This window comes from Hypanus sabinus, chromosome 26 (assembly GCF_030144855.1).
Source record: "Hypanus sabinus isolate sHypSab1 chromosome 26, sHypSab1.hap1, whole genome shotgun sequence".
NCBI classification, from domain to species: Eukaryota; Metazoa; Chordata; class Chondrichthyes; order Myliobatiformes; family Dasyatidae; genus Hypanus; species Hypanus sabinus.
In genome coordinates this window covers 10,045,645-10,056,254 of record NC_082731.1, presented here as the reverse complement: position 1 = coordinate 10,056,254, position 10,610 = coordinate 10,045,645, and positions in this window count along the sequence as shown.

Below are 10,610 nucleotides of genomic sequence, written 5' to 3'. Positions count from 1 at the left end.
GGGTCACTGTATCAGCCAGGAGTACCGGATATGTCAAGGGCAGGTTTCAGTGACGAATCTGAACTTATCACAAAGAAGGCAATTGTGTATTAGAACATTGGACATAGAACTTAGAAGAGTACCACAGGAACAGATCATTTAACCCACAATGCTGTGTCGAACCAACTACGAAATAAATCAAAAACACCCGAACACTCATCCCTCCTACCTACACTATATCCATTTTCCTCCATCATCCTTACATCAATGTGCCGTTCCAAACATCTTTCAAAAGCCTCTAATGTGTTTGCTTCTACCACCACACCAGGCAGCGCATTCCAGGCACCCACGACTCTTTGAGTAAACAACTTACCTCTCACATTCCCCTTCAACCTTGCCCCTCTCACCTTCAATGCATCCCCTTGGGTATTAGAAATTTCAACCCTGGGGAACAGACACTCTGTATACTCCATCTATGCCCCTCATAATCTTGTAAACCTCTCTCAGGTATCCCCTCTAGTTCTGACCTTTCAGAGAAACCGGCCAAGTATATCTTGCCTCTCGTCATAGCTCTAATCCAGGCAGTATCCTGATAAACCTCTTCTGCACCCTCTCCAAAGCCTCAACATCCTTTCTATAGTGGGTGACCAGAAATACACACAATACTTCAAGTGTGGCCTAACCAGAGTTTTATAGAGTTGCAACATAACCTCCTGACTTTTGAAATCAATGAGATGACTAATTTGAGCAAGCATTCTATATGTCTTATCAACTGTGGATCCAATTTCAAGTAGATATGAGCTTGGATCCTAAGATTGCTCTGCTCAGCGACATTGTTGAGGACCTCACATTTGTCCTACCGAGGAGAAACACTTCACAGTTATCTGGGTTAAACTACCTTTGCCATTTCTTAGCCCATGTCTACAACTAATCCATATCATGCTGTTTTCTGCCAATCTTCTACACTATCCACAAGTCCACCAATCTTGTTATCATCTACAAAGTTACTAACGCACCCATCTACATTTTCATCTAGGTCATTTGTATATATTACAAACAGCTGAGGTTTCAGCACAGATCCCTGCGGAACTCCACTATTCCAGACCTCCAGCTCGAATAAGCTCCTTTGACTTGTCCCCTCTCTCTTCTATGTGTAAGTCAGCGCTGAATCCAAACAGCCAATTCACTGCGCAAACCATGCATCTAATCTTCTGGATTAGCCTCCATGAGGGACTTCGTCAAACGCCTTACTAAAAACTATTTAAACAACAACCACTGTCCTACCATCAGAAATCTCTCTCATCATCTTGTCAAAAAAAAAAACTCAATCAAGATGATAAGGCACGATCTGCCACAAGCAAAGCCATGCTGGCTCTCCCTAGTTAGACCGTGGGTTAACCGAAACTCATGCATCCTATCCCTAAGAATTTTCTCCAGCAATTATCCTACAACTGTCTTGAGACCCACCAATCTATAGTTCCAAGGATTTTTCCTTGTTCCATTCTTAAAAAGAGGTAAAACTTTATCCACTCATTAGTCCTCTGGGACCTTGCGTGTAGCTAGAGAGGACATCAAGGCACTTGTTTAGGGCCCAGTAATCTGGTCCTTTGTCTCCTTCAAAAGCCTGGGCTAAATCCCATCAATCTCTGACCTATCCACCTTCATCGTCATTAGAAGGCTCAACACTTCCTCTCACTTGAACTCGAAACGCCCTAAAGTGTTTATACACACAGTCCTGACCTCCTGGTCATCCATATCTTTTCCCTTAGCAAATACTTGAGGACATGATTTGAGAGTTAGGGGGCAGAAATTTAAGGGAAACACGAGGGGGTATTTCTTTACTCAAAGAGTGATAGCTGTGTGGAATGAGCTTCCTGTAGAAGTAGTAGAGGCCAGTTCAGTTGTGTCATTTAAGGTCAAATTGGATAGGTATATGGACAGGAAAGGAGTGGAGGGTTATGGGCTGAGTGCGGGTAGGTGGGACTAGGTGAGATTAAGGGTTCGGCACGGACTAGGAGGGCCAAGATGGCCTGTTTCCGTGCTGTGATTGTTATATGGCTATATGGTATATGGTTATACTGAAGCAAAGTACTCGTTAAGAACCGCACTCCAATTTCCCCAAGCCCACTTTATCCATGAATGGTTCCAACCTCTCCCTATTTATCCTTTTATTGTTGGTGTATGTATGGAATACCTTGAATTTATCTTAATCTTGCCTGTCAAGGACATTTCATGGCTCCTCGGCTTCCTTATACTCCTCATGTGTTTTTTAGACCCCGTCTTTCAAAGCTTTAAATACTTTTTTCTTTTCTTCTTCACTTAGTTCATCACCTCTATGGACATGGTGTTCTTAACTTTGCATTCATGTCCTTCCTACTGATGGGAAAAAAACCTTTCCTATACTCTGTGCAATTGATCTATAAACCCTCCTTCACATGTCTGATCTGGACTTGCGAGAGAAAAGGTTTTCCCAATTAAAGCTTTTTGGTTACTACCCAGTGCTCTCGTCATTTGGCCTACTCCATTTTAAAACTTTCCCAGAAGGACCACACATATCCCACAGCTACGTTGAAAGCTAAGGAGTTGTGACTACTGTTATCTAACTGTTCAACGACTGAAAGGTCAGTGACCTGGCCAGACATATTCCAAAAACGAGTTCCGGTATTGCTGCTCCGCTCGTTCAACCGCCTCCATATTGATTTGGGAAACCTTCCTGGATACATTTAACAAATTCAGCCCCATCTAAATCCCTTAAAATAAGAAGGTCAATGTTTACACTAGGGAGATTGAAATTTCCCATGACAGCAACCCTATGATTTTTACACATTTCCTTAATCTGGTTGCATATCTCTTCCTCAACTTCCCGGTGCCTATTCGGGGGATCTGTAGTACATTCCCATCAGTATGATTGCACCCTTCCTATTCCTGAATTCCACCTAAATGGATTCAGTATCTGACTCCTCCGAGTGCAGCTGTGACATTAATAGTGCAACTCCACTCACTCGTTTACCTCCTCTATATTTTCTAAAACTTCAAAAACCTTGTACATTAATCATACAATCCTGCTCCCTTCTCAGCTAATTTTCAGTAATGGCTTCAGCATCGTAGTTCCATGTACTGATCCATGCTCTAAGAACTATCTGACCCAGCATACTATGTGTTTCGATTTTGCCTTTCAATAATTTCCCTGACATTTACCTTCTGGTTCGATCCTTCCATTAGTGACCTGCGTATCCGTTTCCCAGCCCCTGCAAAACTAGTTTCAGCTCTCCCAAGCAGCAGCAACAAATTTCTGCGGCCAGGATATTGGTTTCCTTCCAGTTCAGGTGCAATTAGAACGTCTTGTACAGGTCACCTCTATCTCAGAAAAGATTTCAATGATCCAAGAACTTGGTCCGTTGCACCATCTCTGCAGTCACTCACTCATCCATGCTATCATCCTATTTGTATGTATTTGTTGTCAATATGCCCCACGAGCTCTGGCTGTTCCCTCTTCTTCTTGACAATATCTTGCAGCCGGCAAGATGCATCATGGAGCCCAGCAACTGGGAGGAAACACACCATCCTGGTGCCTTGTTTTGTGGCTACATAATCTCTTTTCTCTCTCCCTACCTATCGAGTCCCCTATTACAACTGCAGTGCCTGACTTTATCCTTCCCTGTGAAGCCTCAGAGCCGGCCACAGTGCCAACAGTCTGTCCACTGTTGCAGTGATCTGATGTGTCATCCACCCCTGCAGAATACAAAGGAGCATACTTGTTGCTCAGGAAAATGGCATTTAGTTCTTAATCCCTTACCTCCCCTGCTGGCCACAAGTCTACTGTCCGAAAGTAATACACTGTGTGTGGCCACCTCTTCAAAAGCATCGTCTATAATACCAGAATGGTCCTAATTTCATCCAACTGCATTTCCAATTGGTGAGGTACCGTAATAAATACGGTTGATATTGACGTCAGTAAGTCCATTTTAGGAATGTAATCTAAAATGTTAGCGCCTATTTGATTCAGGGAATGGTGTTAAGATGAGAGTTTCTGCTGACCTCAGAAGGGTTTTTCTCTGAGTTTTAGAAGGTGCTAATTGGTGTTCCACAGGGATTGGTACTGGAAACTTTTGTATTTTCAATAATGTGAATGGCGTGACTGTGCATTAGGAGTTAGTGTTAAATTGCAAAATCCAAGTTTCAAAGTAAATTTATTATATAAAAAACATATATCGGCATATACAATTCTGAGCTTCGTTTCTTTCTGGGCATTCTCAGTAAATCCAAGAAAAAACAGAATCAATAAAAGATTGTACCCGACAGGACGAACAGCAAACCAATGTTCAAAATTGACCAAACTATGCAAATACCGAAGAGAAAAATAAAGAAATTCTGATGATAATGTTAAGAGTCCTTGAAAGTGAATCACTGGGTTGTGGGAACGGTTCTGTGATGGGGTGAGTGAAGTTATACCAAATGGTTCAACAGCCTGATGTTTGAGGGATAATAACTGTTCGGGAACCTGTCGGCGAGTGTCCCGAAGCTCCTGTACCTTCTTTCTGATGGCAGCAGCGAGACGAGAGCATGGCCTGGGTGGTGGGCGTCCTTGATGATGGATGTTGCCTTCTAGCATCTTGCTCCGTGTAGATGTGCTCTATGGTGGGGAGAGTTTTACCCTTGATAGACTGGGTCGTATCCACTACATTTCATAGAGCTTACCGTTAAAGGACGTTTCTGTTTCCGTATCAGGTCGTGATGCAACCAGTCTATACACTTTCCACCACACATCTACAGAAGTTTGTTAAAGTTTTAGATGAGATGGCGAATCTTCTCAATTTCTAACAAAAAGTAGAGGCACCTCAGACTGCCGAAGTGAGAATTTAAAATTATCGGCGAACATCTCAGCCAGATGATCAGCACATATTTTTAATACTCAGTCAGCTACCGCCTCTGTCATCTGTGTGAGTTTGTGAAGGTTCATCCACGTTTTGATGGTCAAAGCGAACATAGAAGCCACTGAGCCCCTCCAGGAACTAAGCTTTTGTCAGTAACAACAATTGAACTTTGTCTTTTTGTGTGTTTAGCCCCTAACCGCCAGTCTGTGGGTTTGTATTGCCATGTGCTCTTGTTTGTTTTCATGCCCCATGTGCTCCTGTCCCCGCTCCCACTTTACCCCGGCTCCTGTATCACTGAGTACGCTGTAACTCATCTGTTTCTCATTATTACCTGTTTTACTGCCACTTCTGTCTCATTGTGCTCCACCTATCATCAGTCTCTCTGTCTATTGCTTAGTGTATACTAGTTCCGTGATTTCACCTGTTTGTTGCCAGATTGTGCCAGTGAATTTTCATTAGCCTTTTTAGTATTCATATCTGTACTCTATCCGTCTGAATATTGACACTGTCTGTTCCCCCGATTCTGGTTTTTGGATTTTTTTGGTTGATTTGTTCTCTGCCTGATCTTTGACGCAACTTTGTTTGCAACTCGGGATTTGTTATTCAATTAATATCACTGTGTGCACAGTACTGTTTCTGCGAGTGGATCCCTGTTCCAGCGTCCTGACAGCGTTCTTATCACGCATGTCGCGTGTTATCACCCAGTTCTCTTTGCAAGAGGAAATGACATTAAATCCTTGCCACAGCGGTCGAGCATCCTTCCGTGGTTCAAGTTTTGTCCGGAATTGCCACACTGTGCCGTGAGATGGCTTTCCGGAGAACATATGTGAACCTTTTGTATCTTAAAATTGTCGCTAGACCTGAATGCCACTGATCTTGCCCTCAGCAGATTGAGGATCTCATGGTTTATCTAGGGCTTCTGGTTGGGCATAGGTATCTTCAAAAAGCTTGGGAGTTTGTGTGTGTGTGTGTGTGTGTGTGTGTGTGTGTGTGTGTGTGTGTGTGTGTGTGTGTGGGGTGGTAACGGGGCTGTTGGCATTGGTTAATGGTTAAATTGTCTCCATCTTGGAGGCATATAAAATTAGAAACACACATTTAAGATAAAGGAAGTAAAAGGGTGAAAAGGATTTCGAGAGATCAAGAGAGATTTTATCTCTAAGGAAATGTCGATTGCCTAGAATTCAGTGTCCTTAGTGAGCGGTGAAGCAGACTCGTTGACAGCATTCAAAACGTATCTGGAGCAGCACAGGAATAACTTCTGGGGCTTTAAGCCGATTGCTGGAAGTTGGGATTAATACAGACGTGCATTCACTGCTTAGCATGGACATATAACATTGCTCCCACATTGTCACCAAGCACGACCTTGAAATAATAACATTGAAAGAAAGACCCATGGGTTTTGTGTCTGATGGCGGCACTGTTGGAAAACAAATATCACGTTTATGTTCCTTCATCTGCCTTCTATAACCGCGAAAACACCACGTTTCTGCCGCGATTCACCCTTAAGCTCATACACCCAGTCCAGAACATTTACCACATCACTCGTCCTATCCTTGAACCCAGTCAGACAGTTTTAAAATTCTCGTCTCTCTTCTCAAATTTCTTTCCGATCTTAACCTTTCTATCTCTGTAAACTCTGACTCTGTCAATCTCCAAACCACGTTCCCAAACCCAATAATCTCCCATTTATCATCCCCATACCTTGTCATTTTAGAATTAGCTTTTAAATGTGGAGGCCTCCGAATTCCTTCAGAGGAGGTTGCGGTTTCTTAACATGGCCGCTATCTTTAAAAAAAACTGCCCCATTGCTGTAGTTTATGTAAATATCTCCTTATGAGTTTCAGTATAAATTGATTCCGATTCTGCGTAGCACACTGAACGTATAACATGGACACAGACTGTACAGCCCTTGGCCCAAACATTGTGCCCATCTACATAAATCCTCTGCATAATCAATCCCATTGATCCCTTCATTTACTTACGTGGACAGTAGATTCCGCTTAATTAGGACATATCGGGACCAGTACAGTTTGGCCCAACTGAGTGGCCAAACTGGGGAAAGTTTCGTGGAAATATTTTAAAGCATAAAAGAAAGACAAACTATGGATTAAGTGAGTAACACATTATTTAAATGGAATACATAACAAATTAGAGCACTAATAATACTACTACAGTACTGTAAAATTTTATTTCCTAATGAATATAATGCTAGGAGTTCATCAAAGTGTATGCTGCCCTGTTCGTTTGATTTACTTTGAACATATCAGCGCAGGCACCTTGTGTAGATAATGAGCTAACTTAATACAAAGCAATCGACGATTGCATGTTCAAAGTATTCAAGATAATTGTCGAAACCTTGAAATTCTTCGTATTTTCGAATTGTTAAATTAGCCAGATCGTTTCATTTTCACTCCCGGCCGTCTCCACGGCTGAGTTTTTGAAACCGCAGTGAGCAAAGCATTTCCCAATTGTTTTCCTGCTTACTTCTGACCAGCTAACAGTGACAAAAAGCACTGTTTCATGATTAGAAACATAGAACAGACGCTAATAAAAACTGTTCGGTCTAAGCACAAAGTTCGCCACACAAGTGCACGCGACTGACGCTAGTTAGAAACTTCGGTAACAATGTTGTGGCTCAATTAACTTGCATAGTGTGCTAGGTAAGTGAAGGGAATCCCGGCAGTTTTTTCGAGTAGATCTTGTTCCTTTAGAATTGTCCCAAATAAGCTGCTGCCCCGATTAACCAATGGCCCATTTAACCGTAATCCACCGTATGTGCCTATCTAAGAGTCTCTAAATGTTCCTGTTTTATAAATGTTCCTCTTGACAACCATCGTGGACAGAACTTTTCGAGCACCCATCACTCTCAAAGTAAACATCAAAACAATCTGTGACATTTCTCCGAAACTCTACTCCACTCTGCTTCAATATGTCCTCTGGTACTGGCCATTGTCTTGTTGAGAAATAGGGCTCTCTCTGCTTCTCGTAACCGGAAACGCCTCTCATCCACCTTCGCTCCAAAGAGGAAAGCCCTATATCACACAATCTCTCTTCATAACGCATACTCTGCAATCCAGGCTGGATTCTGTTGAATTTCTTCTGCACCCTCTCTAAAGCTTCCACATCCTTTCTATACTGAAGAAAGCAGAACTAAACTTCCTTTACTATAGAAAAGATGTTGAAGCTTTAATTGTGGTGTAACTAGAATTCTATAGAGATGCAACATCACGCCACAGTTCCTGAACCAAATCCACAGTTCAATTGACCATCTGCCATTTTTCCACTCAGCTCTGCACTCAGCCTGTATCTTGTTGTTGCCTACGACAAACTTTTACACTAATCACAGCACCGCCAATGTCTGTGCCATCTTCAACCTTACTAACGGACCCTTCCACTTCCTCACCCGTCTCCTTTGCAAACACACTGTCTCATCCTTCCACCTCCTCACCCATTTCCTTTGCAAATGTGCTAAATCACTTTTCTGCTTTCTCATCTAAGTCATTAAAACAAAACACAAAAAGTAGGCGTCACAGAACAATCCCAGCAGAACTCCACTCTTCACCATCCTCCAGGAAGACTACCAACCAAGGCTATATTTGCCTTGCTACGCGTCTTTCTTCTTTAATAAACAACTGAGTTTTTCTTCTTTAATTTCCAAAGCACATCACATCAGTCTGCACTAATTTTCTCTGAAAGGGTGCCCCAACGGGTCACCCGGTTGACTAGTTATTTACATTATTTAGTTCCGAAGAGCCGCTCGTTCACTTTAATTTATATGTGGTTAAAATTTATTTAAATTTTCTTGATACATTTAAAACATCTGTTTGGAAAGTTACTGAATCGACAGCGATAAGCAAACAACTTGATTATAATTATTAACGTAGTATTATTTCCTTTACTCATCATGCGGATTTAATTAACATTGTGATTCGGTTTTATCAATAGTCAGTGTAGCATTGAAACAGATACAGTATTTTTTTCAAAACCTATTCGGAGGCAAATGAATTTTAGACTGGAAGTTTTAGTGGTTAAAAAAGCAGTCAAATAGCATTTTACTGAAATCTCTTTGTTCACATTCTGACAATAATATGGCACAAGTAAGAAAAAATACTACCAGTCGAAACTGCGATAAGCATATAATCTGTTGATGAGATCATGTAATTTCCCCGTGATTTTATTGTCTCGAGTGATTCAACGCAACTTCTGCCTTGACGCTCAGTAATATCAGATTTTGGTTTCTCCTGGATCCCTGTGAAAATGAAAGATTTTGATCCGTTGCTTTGGCGAGAGTATGTGTTCTCTATAGAGTGCTCTGATTGCTACATATCAAGAGCCCGTGCAGTGTCTCCTCTCACGGATAATTAATTGATGAATCTCAAGGCAGTCTTATTTCCGTTAGAAATGCGGAAAACTTCAAAAACAAATTGGGCTACCAGTGTAAATGAAGAACCGAGTAATGCATACATTTACAGCTACATTGTTCTTCCAATGTGAGCAGCCGGGTGCCGTCCGAGCTGCGGTAATGCAGTTTTCTGCCCTCAGTGAATGCCACAATTCTGGCCACTCAGTGATTGCTGACTGCGATGGAAGATCAAGAGGGCAGCTTTTGTTTATGGCTGAGAACATGGTAGGATTCTTTCTATTGTTATTCTCTCTGATAGTGTAATTATATGCTTACCAATATACGCATTACTGATCTTGGCAGGTGCGTACCTCGGCCGTAACATTTGCTTGGAAATTCAGTGATCTCAGTCTTCCATCATATAATATCGAGAGCCAAAAGAGATATTGCAAGTTCTCCGTCAAACGTTCACCCACTACAACAGCATGCGTATATCTCGTGTATTTATTACAAAGGTTTGTAGAATATAACCTGTATTGTATTTACATTAATATTCAAGGTTGTCTGCAATGAACAACTTCTTTACAATCCTGTGAAGTATTTAGTACTCATGTAGTAAACAGTCAAGCTGGTTCTACTTTGGAGCACAGCATGTTCATTTGGTTGCAACGCACACAAAATGCTGGCAGAACTCAGTAGGCCTTCCAACATCGATGGAAAGGAGTGAACAGTCGATACTTCGGGCTAAGACCATTTATTAGCACTGGAGAGGAAGGGGAGAAGTTAGAATAAGAGGGTGAGAGGAGGGGAAGAAGAAGTACAAAATGGCTGGTGAAAGGAGACACCAGGAAGGGTAAGGATTCGAGTAAATATCTGGGAAGATTGGTGAAAGAGATAAAGGGCTGAAGAAGGGGAAATCTGATAGGAGAGGGCAGAACGCCTTGGAAGACAGGGAAGGTTGTTGGAACACTAGAGGGAACTGATTGGCAGGTAAGTGTTCATATGTTTGTTTTATTTGAGGTCTTGAATTTAATTATGTGATTGTGTACCAGCCATGTATTAATGTCAGAAAAGCTTTGGAAATCATTCCGAACTACAGCACACAGCGTACGGAATACCTACTCTCTTGGCAAAATATCAATAAGCATAAACAGAAGCAGTAATCAGTATATTCCTTTTTAGAATTCCAGTCTGAGAGAATCACTTAAACGGAACAATGCAATTACATCCAAAATTCAATAGATTTCCTTTAAGTTTTGTTATTCCTACAATTTCAGTATAATATTAGCACGTGGCACCCTCCAACCTGATGTTTCTTTTATAAAGGAAGGTAACTGAATAAACTGCTGCACACAGGGAATTATAGTTTGCTTAATCCATAGCCTTTTCTCAGTGTGGAGCCTTGAGTATAAACG